Raw genomic sequence first — 9,913 nt, 5'->3', positions numbered from 1 at the left:
CGGCCGAAAAGAGGATACTTCATCACTAAAAGTCCTGGCAAGGTTCTCTGGTTTGGAAACACGAATCAATAGGTTCATGAGAAGCTGGAATTTGGTGCGGGTCGGGCATACAGTCCAAAAAGCATGTCATGTCAGTTTGAAGCCAGCATGCACTCTAGATAAGTCCTTGTTTTCCCCCGAAAGGGACGCTTCTCTTTAAACTCATATGCTTTCTTTGTGCATAGTTTTCTTTGAATCCCTTTTGGTCTAACTCTGATTCCGTAACAATTACAAAGAAAAGGTGGCAGGACCGGTTTCACAGGGCCCCGCCTGGCAAGAGTCAAGGAAAATACACGGCCTCAGTGGTGCGTCAGTCCCATCCCGACTGACCATGGTGGTTGATTTGCTTCCAAAGTAAAGACGTTCGAAAGGAAATAAAGTCAAAGGCAAAGTTCCTAAAGGAAGAATAAAGAAAAAGGAGTCATCATGTAATCCTAAGGTTGAACCCGGTCACTGTGAAAGAGATTCACCCTCAAGGCCAACAAGCAGCACAGTTCTCAATGGAAATGGGGACGGGATCAAGCGATGGCGACGATCAAAGCCACAAAACCAACCACCGTTTCAACTAATAAATTCTTCTTTGTTGAAAACAGGTCTTACTCAAGGCAACGTGCAAGAAGCAGGTACAACCCAAAAGAAATAAAATGCGCGAGCGTTGAACCAGCTTTGCAGCAGGAGAACGACCAAAAGTAAGTTTCCCTGGAATTCTTTAATGTATTTTGATAAATAAAAGGAAATATAAAGGAAAACCAAAGAAAAGAAAGAAGACAACAAAGAAAAATGAAAATCCCCAAAAGAAAAACAAATCATGGTAGCATAGGACCTCATTCCTCAACTATCCCGGTATAAACCGCGGATCTCCTTGGCATAACCCAAGGAGCCTTTTCTATCAAAATCCCGTCATAACCCGACGATTTTACCGGCATAACCCGATGAATCTTCTCGGCATAACCCGTGGACCTTTCCGGCATAACCCGATGACTTCCCCGGCATAACCCGAGGACTCTTACCTTTTTCCGGCATAACCCGATGAATCTTTCCGGCAAATAACCCGATGACTTTTCCGGCATAACTCGATAATTTTACCGGCATAACCCGATGAATCTTCCCGGCATAACCCGTGGACCTTTCCCGGCATAACCCGATGACTTTACCAGCACAACCCGATAAATCTTCCCGGCATAACCCGTGGACCTTTTCGGCATAACCCGATGACCTACCGGCATAACCCGAGAACTCTTTCCCTTTTCCGGCATAACCCGATGAATCTTCCCGGCATAACCCGCGGACCTTTTCCGACATAAACCGGATAGTTTCCAGCATAACCTGGCAATCCTCCCAATTTAGGACTCCAATCCCTGAGTTGAGCAACTTTCCTTTAGCCAACATTAGGGCTTCAATCCCTGAGTTGAGCATTTTTCCTTTAGCCAGCATTAGGGCTCCAATCCCTGAGTTGAGCATTTTTCTGTTAGCCAGCATTAGGGCTCCAATCCCTGAGTTGAGCGTTTTTCCTTTTAGCCAGCATTAGGGCTCCAATCCCTGAGTTGAGCATTTTTCCTTTTAGCTGACATTAGGGCTCCAATCCTTGAGTTGAGCAATTTTCTTTAAGCCAACATTAGGACTCCAATCCCTGAGTTGCGCATTTTTTACCTTTTTGCGACATTAGGGCTCCAATCCTTGAGTTGCGCCTTTTAGACTAAAGGTTTCCAATCCCCTCATCAATCCTGTAGATTTTTATGGAAATTAACTCGCGAAATTTTCCTAGTGAAACTGGGGCAGAAAATTTTATTTGTTTGTCTTGTTGTCTCAGCAGGTCTGACCTCGAGACGCATGGATCGAGATGACCTACGGTTTGAGTCTCAATCCAGAATAAAGAAAAGAAGAAAAAAACAAAAAGAAGATGTTCCCAAATATTGGAAGAAACAAAGGGTAGGTCGCTCAAAATTTGATCAAATTCCCGAGCTTCGCCAATCCCGTTTCACTCAATACCGCAAAAATAAACAAGCGCCTACAACTTGCGAGCATCAAGATTCAGATCGAAGTCTACAAGCAGAATCAGCTAAGACCCAAGATCAAGTTGCGAAAGAATTATTGATAGAAATCTTGTAACTAGCGGTTGACAGGCATAAGTAGTTAGTTCAGTTTCAATTTCCTTTGGTTGTAATAAGGAGGTCAGTAAAGCAGTAGTAGCAACAACAACAGCAGTAACAGCAAGCATTGCAGTCCCATGGTAGTCCCAGCTACCAAAGTTTCCCGAACTACATTGACCTGATTCCTGTTTAGCCCAGGATATGTAGGAAATCTTTGAAGCAAACATTCGGTCAAATCTTTCAAAAAATGTGCTTCGCACGGAGTATTCCAATGGGCAAAAATCGCTCATATCCGCTCACTTTATCTTTGCACGAAAACTCTTCGTATTTTCGGACAAAGAGGGGCAGCTGTGAGCACGTGATTTTTGTTTACACGAAAATTACTCCAAAAGAAATCAAAAAAATAAAAACAAATGGTTTTGTTGTACAATTTTTGGAGTTTACGTGGCACTTTTGGCAGTTATTTGTAGTTTTGTTTGTGATTGTTTAGTTTTGTCGAACAAAATACAAAAAATATATATCGCATGTGAGTTTAGGATGTCATTCTACTATTAGGAATTAATCAAACTATAATTTGGTTTTAAAAGGAAAAATCACAAAAATATGCATCTTTTATTCTATTTTGTTGTCATTAAGTGATTTTATTTTAATTAAATGTTTAATGTGAGTGATAATTGTTGTTTGAGTATTAATTAATATTTGTATGGTTTTATTTTGATTTTTACAATTTAGTTAGGAATTTTATTTAAATCAAAAATTAAAAGAAAGAAAAGAATTGAGTTAAATCGGATTTGGGCCATTTAAATTGGACCCAAAATCAGGCCCAAAAGCAATGCTTTGCCCGGTCCAGATCTGTTGGCCTCAGGGACGTCCAAACGACGTCGTTTTAATCATGCTTGATCTAGGCCGTTGATATCAGAATGATCAACGACCAAGATCACATCTCCATACCCACGTTTAAACCCGACCCGTTCAACCCCGGACCAACCCAACCTCCTTTAGTTGGAACGACATCGTTCCTAATTTAATTAAAGATCCTAGCCTTCGATCTCACTTCATCCAACGGCCAGGATCTAACCAACCACTATGTATATAAACCCCAAACCTTACCCCACGCCCTCATCCGAACACCTCCCTTCATCGTCCCAAACCCTAGCCGCCCCTGTGCACTCTCACCGTAAACCCAGCGGCAAAAACGCCGGTGACCACCAAAGTAACACCCCTGATGCACCTCACCACCCTGAACATGGATCTGTTATCCCTTTACCTCGAATCATCCCCCATCGCCTCGAATCTTCGTTTGAAGGTTCGAGCAAAACCCCGATCTATACCAACCCACCTCAGATTCACACCAGCCTTTACCCTAGCCTCACTCGTGACTAAACCAAGCTTGATTTGGTCCGAATCTACCCACAAATCCCAAAAACCCCAAATCTGAAGGTTCGAACCCTAGAACACAAGAATTTTTTGGAGTCCGGTTAGATTTAAACGGAAGGTTGGGGTCTAATAGACCCTAATCGAAGTGTTCTCGGTCGAGAACACCTCGATTAAGATCTGTTCGACCTCAAATGGGCAAATCCATCTCGGGCCTGGGTCATCTGTGTTTAAGCGTTTCAGAGTAAGTTCACTTTCCCTTTTTTGTTGTTTATTTTAGTTTAGTTTAGTTTATCGGCATGATTAATTAGTTTGTTTGCTCATTTCTGGGATTTACTGTCAGTTGTTCTCCATCTCCATAAGACCTTTTATTCGGTCGATTGTTATTTTGTTTATGGTTGAATACGTATAGTGATATACATATTTCAATTTGATTAACATCGTAGAATCAATAATGCCTGTGGTTTCCCTGTGTCGTGCAAAATTGTCAAAGACAGTTTGATGCCCTATTTGTATTATTTGTTTGACCGACTGATTGTTCTACATTATAATTAGTATAGGTGATTAGATAAACGTCGTCGATTAGTTTTATAGGACTGAATGTTCAAATGTCCTGATTCTGATAAGCTTCATATGATTGATCGAACCATTGTCGTTTAGTTGATTGTTTGAAACTATCTGTGAATGGTTTGTTAGCTGCAGTACAATAGCTGGAACTCAGTTAGGATAGTTGTTGAATTTGAACTCCCATAAGTTCAAAGTTCAGTTTGTTGAAGTTAGGATAAAACAGTAATAGCCAGGGGTTTTAAAAGGGGTAGTTTGGGGTTGTAAAAGTTCTGAAATGCTTAAAGGCAAGTGGGCTGACAGTAAGGTACTAAAATATTAATTCAACTAATGGAATTAATTGACCAATAGTGGGATTGATGATATGTTAAGCACCTTTAATAGCTGGAAATCAATAACAACATGAGTTTAATAATAAAAGGTTGAAGATGCACATGAGAATAGTAGTGGAACCTGCTGTAAAGTAGGATATCCACTGCCTTTTGAATTTCAGCAGATTTAAAACCCATGCCTAGACAGGGCTAAGTGGAAAGGACAGCCACTAAGAGTTGTTTTTGAGGGCCTGGGCAGCCTGTCATTAAAGGGAGTGGGGGGGGGGGGAATATAAAACCAGGGGGAGGAGTTCTAAAAAGAGAGGGGGAGGCAATAACAGGTCAGAAAATAGGAGGGGGTAGAACATTAAAAGAGAACTAGTTGGGGTGAGAGCATTTTGGAATCAGTCTAGGGAGGTTTTAAATTGAGTTTCTTGGTTTTAAAATCAGAAGTCAGTTTTAAATTCAGTTTCAAAACTGAATTTCAACTCCAACATCTCTTAAAAGAACAAAAGCATAGTTTGAAATAGGCAATCCCGTCCAATGTTTGAAGTTTTGAAGCTATTGGGCTCATTCGAATATTAGTAGATTCTTCTCTGCAATCTGTTGTTTCTGGGCCATATTTCAATTTCCTGGGTTTTGGTCGTGTTGATGTTGGTTTGTTGTTGTTTGCTGCTTGATTTCTTCTGAAATTGCCACTGGATTCTGGTTTTATTGTTTGGTTTAATCTACTGGTTGCTGTTGGCATTCACTACTGCTTGTTACTGCTGCTGTTGTTGCTGCCATTTTGCTGCTGCTGACTTCTCTGCTTTCTTCTTCTTCTTTTGCGTTTCAATATCCAGGTACACACTAGAATCTCACATTGATGTAACAGTGAAAGCACGAAATGAAAGATGCAATGAAGTTTAATCATTTGCTGCTGTAATTACAGCTTTATAAATGTTGTTAGATTTGTGTAATTTGTTAATTTGTAACTCAATAGAGAATACATGAGGTAGCTTGTATTCAATTGAAACCTTAGTTTGTTTACGCTGTTGATCTAGTCGTTTTAGTTGACCGTATGACGTAGGGTGCACATGTGTTTAGTAAGTTGATAGTTAAATCTCATCTCTATTCTTATTTTAAATATAAGGTAGAATGCTTTAAACTTGCCGAATACAATGTAGTTTTAATCTTTTGAGTTTTAACTTTATCGGTTCCCGTTAGGCAGTTTATAGGACCACGTTCGAATCCCATAAGTAGCAGTTTCTAGTAGTTGATTCCATTAATCTAGTTCAAATAAGTTAGTTTAAATTCGAACTTGAAGAACATTTAGTGTAAGTTTAGCAATTTTATTAATCTTGTATGTAATCTCCTTTAGCAAATTAACAGCATGTTCACCCATGAAATAAGGCACGAAACAATTCCCGCCTCATAAACAATTAATCAGATAATTAACAAGAATCCGGAGTTGGCCAAGCATGCAATTCAATTAGTATGTATTTTCTTTCTTCCATTTCTTAGAGACGAGCATAATAAAGATGTAGTCATTGTAGGTTTATCCTTTCATAAAATGAGACGAGCCTCGCCAAATGAAATGCACAAACTGCGGGGCCCTCATAAATGCATATATTAAAAATACTTAGAATTTGGGATGGGCCGTTTAAGTGAATTTCACGGCCTTCCTCAAAGATAATAACGTGTTAGTCTCTTTAGGCACGTTTTTAATAATGTTATTTTCCTAAATTAGGGAGCGCATTTATGTGACCCAAATTCAAATCTCAACGGAGTCGGAATGTATTAACAACCACGAGTGCATTGATTGTGACGTGGTTCGAGATACATTTCCACGACGTTGCAATTCCATAAAAAAATAATAATAATAAAAGTGGTTTAAACTTAATGAAAGCACATAAGTCATAACATGTATTAAAATCAGATATTTAGCCATTACAACAATTTAAGCGACCATGCTAGAACCACGGGATTCGGGGGTGCCTAACACCTTACCTCGGGTCAATCGAATTCCTTACTTAGAATTTCTGGTTCACAGACTTCATTTGGAAAGTCGAATATTTTCCTCGATTTGGGATTCAAGATAAACTGGTGACTTGGGACACCAAAAGCCAAACCTTTCCCAAGTGGTGACTCTGAATTAAATAAATAATCTCATTTCGAATATTGTCACTTAAATTGGAAAAACTCCCTCGTGCATTTATCCTTCGGGGTAGGCGCGCAAAAAGGAGGTGTGACAATTGGTACTAAATAGTGTATCTTCTCAATTTAATTTATAATTCTGACAGTTAAATTGAATAATTTCTTATAACCTTAGATTATTAATAAATATTTTTCACGTTCTCGTATTTTATTAAAGTAGAACTGTAGAAGCTGGAATTTACAAAGCTTGGGGGACAGGAAGCACATCAAATCTCATACCTTTGAGGCATATTGTTTACCCGTAAAACGGTACAGTTAAATTTATACGTAGTATCTAGACAAATAAATTAATATGCTCCTGAAATAATAAAATAATCGAAGAAGTACGCCATACTTACCCTTAGGATATAGACGAACTAGCAGAAGAAACAGTTTTGGAAACAGGGTTTCCGGGCACAGCAACAACGACATCAAAAAGCAAGAAGATAAGATTGTATTGAGCTTTGTATAGAATGTAGCGTAATATTGCCAGAAAATTCATGTCCTTTACAATGATAACTAAGCTTACTTTATAGCTATGTCTAGGGAAGGAGGTCCTAGGATCGTTCCCTTCTTTAATGTCAACTATGAGAGTCATTGATGAAGATATAATTGTGAACATAAGTGCGAAATACTCTGTAACGGGTAATCGCTCTTAATGCCACGGAATATTCTTTATTAAATGCTACCAGACAAAGAGCGTTTATCACATATTTATGAGCGTTATTCTTTCCGGTGACAAACGAACAGTTGCCTTCGGTCTTTGGTCACCCCCTCCCCCCATCTTCGGTTCCACGTGTTCCTTTTTTCAATGGCCACCTGTCATAGCATATTTCACCCTATACAAATAGTCCTCCTACTTTCCGGTGACATAACTTTGTGTTATCAGGAAGTTGGTAGAAATATTATTTTGTTGGGAATTAATATAATTCTCTCTGAAGGCTTCTGATGGTTGATTGGACGCACGTCTCTCCGCATTTAGTGCCATGAACACGCGTCATTCCACGATTCAGTACAGCTTTTGTTGATAATCGAGGTAATCATGGCCGTGAATTTAGCCGCCAAAACTTTTACTTATATGCATCAACCTTCTCTCTTATACTCCATAATTTTCCAAGCTTCCCTTATCTGAACTGCATCTTATGTCACGACCCAAATCCTACTATAGGATCGTGATGGCGCCCAATGTAACCGCTAGGCAAGCCAACAATGAACTAACTACATGGTTGTTTCTTTTAGTATTTTAGAAATAACTAATTTTTAATTTGTGCATAAATAGGACGTAAAAATTTAACAAAATGAGAGATAAATAATTTTGAAAGCAAATGAGATAAGTAAATACTCAAAAATCATCATGTGTCTACTAGTAAAATTTCCAAGACCTGCACCTGTGAAAACGAAAACACTCATCCTTCTCTCTAGGATTTTCTGTGAACAGTATCGTCATCACTATTCACGGCCCATAACTCCGGTGTCCGGCAAGGTAAGATCGCAAGATTGGTCTTAAAAGAACCCCCTTCTCTTTGCGCACAAACCCCACTTGTTTTCATCCTCAAATCCATAGCCTTTTGTAAGAGATCTTGAATTTTAGTTCGCGGTTACTGTAGCACGCAACTCTTTTTTTAAGAAATCTTCATCGCTACTGCTTCTACTTCTATGAAAATGGAGTGATGAAGAACTCCATGGATGCATCGACCTCTCCCCAGCCTTTGGCTGTGGGAGAGAGTAACCGAAATCATAGCGACAATATTCCCAACAACAAGACCCAACAAACATATGCCTCTCATTTGATTACAAATCATTCGGCCACAAAACTGATTTTAAAACCAGTTCAAATTGTTCATGGAGAGCCTACAATACAATTTAAAATGGAGGAAAGAAAAAGTTATGCTGTGGAGGAGGGACTTCACCAAGCAGTTGTCGTCAAATTATTGCCGCGATCTCCAGGTTTGCATGATCTGCGTAATTTGCTGCCTAAAGTTTTGGGAATTAAAGGCCATTGTTTGGTTGGTCAACTAGCTCCAAAACAATTGTTAATCCGTTTGGATCAACATGACGATTTAGTTATTGCTCTAGCAAGAGCAGTGAACTACTTTCCATTCGAAGGAGAAGAGTATCAATATCGTATTTTTCCTTGGACAATTGGTTTCAATCCTAACGAAGAAACAACGATGGTTGTGGTGTGGATTTCATTACCAAACTTATCTCCAGAATTGTTTGCTAGAAAGTCTTTACTATCTATTGCATCGATAGTTGGAAAGCCAATAGCTATTGACAAAGCAACATATGTGAAATCTAGACCAAGCACTGCTAGGGTCAGAGTTATTGTCGACTTAGTTGCTAAGCTGCCACAACGTATTCGATTACAACATAGTGACAATGAATCTGGTAAGATCGTTGAGGTTTTTCAAGAAGTTGACTATGAATATCTTCCAGGATATTGCAATGTTTGTAAGCACCAAGGACATGTCGATTCGGCATGTCGCGTTCTTAAAAAGAAAAATACCATGGTAGCAGTAGCTGGAGAGGACAGTAATGATCAAAGTAATATTGAAAAACTACAAGGTGATGCAAGAGATTACTTGAATGCTAAATTGCTACAAAAACGAGTTGAAGAAGTTCCAGTTGATAGAGCACTAAGTACAGTTGTGAAGAATTTACCTATAATACCTGGGACTGATCAAGGGAATAACTCTCACGTGGATCCTACTTCATCAAGGACTGATGTTAGAGGTGATCGTATGAGTGTGCAGCAAGGTGCAAGTGTAAGGGGAGTGGGATTAGCAGAAAATAATGGAGGAAACTCACTTGTTAATGGTCCACAATCAAGTGATGCCAATGTAACTGAAAGGGCTGTTGTTGCTGTTACAGGAAGAAACTCTGTATCTGGTGCAATTTTTCCAATTGCTGAAGCTATTGCTAGAGTTTCCCAGGATTTGAAGGGTGCTAATTATATTGAGACTGACCGAGGTTTAGCTGGGGTTTCTAAAGCTTCAGTTATTGAACCTGTGCATTCTTAGCTGATGATGGATGATAGTTCAATAGAGGCAACTGTTCGCTCTTTTTTATCCAAAACTAATGCAACAGTAGCTGAGGAAAAGCCAGTTGACAAAGTTGTAAAACAACCAGGTCCTGTAGGTTCACATTTGGAGGCTAATTTGCATTGAATATAGCTGGTAGTCGACTGCTGGGATTATCCCAACTAATGTTGCAGAACATAATGCACAGCAAGTTGAGGAGCAACAATTTGAAAATGTTGATGTTTTGGGTAGTGCAGTTGTTCGACATCCTGGACAAAATTTAAAAGTGGCTAATGCTGCGAAGAATTTGTGTGTTCGAGGTGTTAATAAATTGCATGGA

The sequence above is a fragment of the Nicotiana tabacum genome, chromosome 7 (assembly GCF_000715075.1).
Source record: "Nicotiana tabacum cultivar K326 chromosome 7, ASM71507v2, whole genome shotgun sequence".
Classification (NCBI taxonomy): Eukaryota; Viridiplantae; Streptophyta; class Magnoliopsida; order Solanales; family Solanaceae; genus Nicotiana; species Nicotiana tabacum.
Note: the sequence above shows the minus strand (reverse complement) of the source record.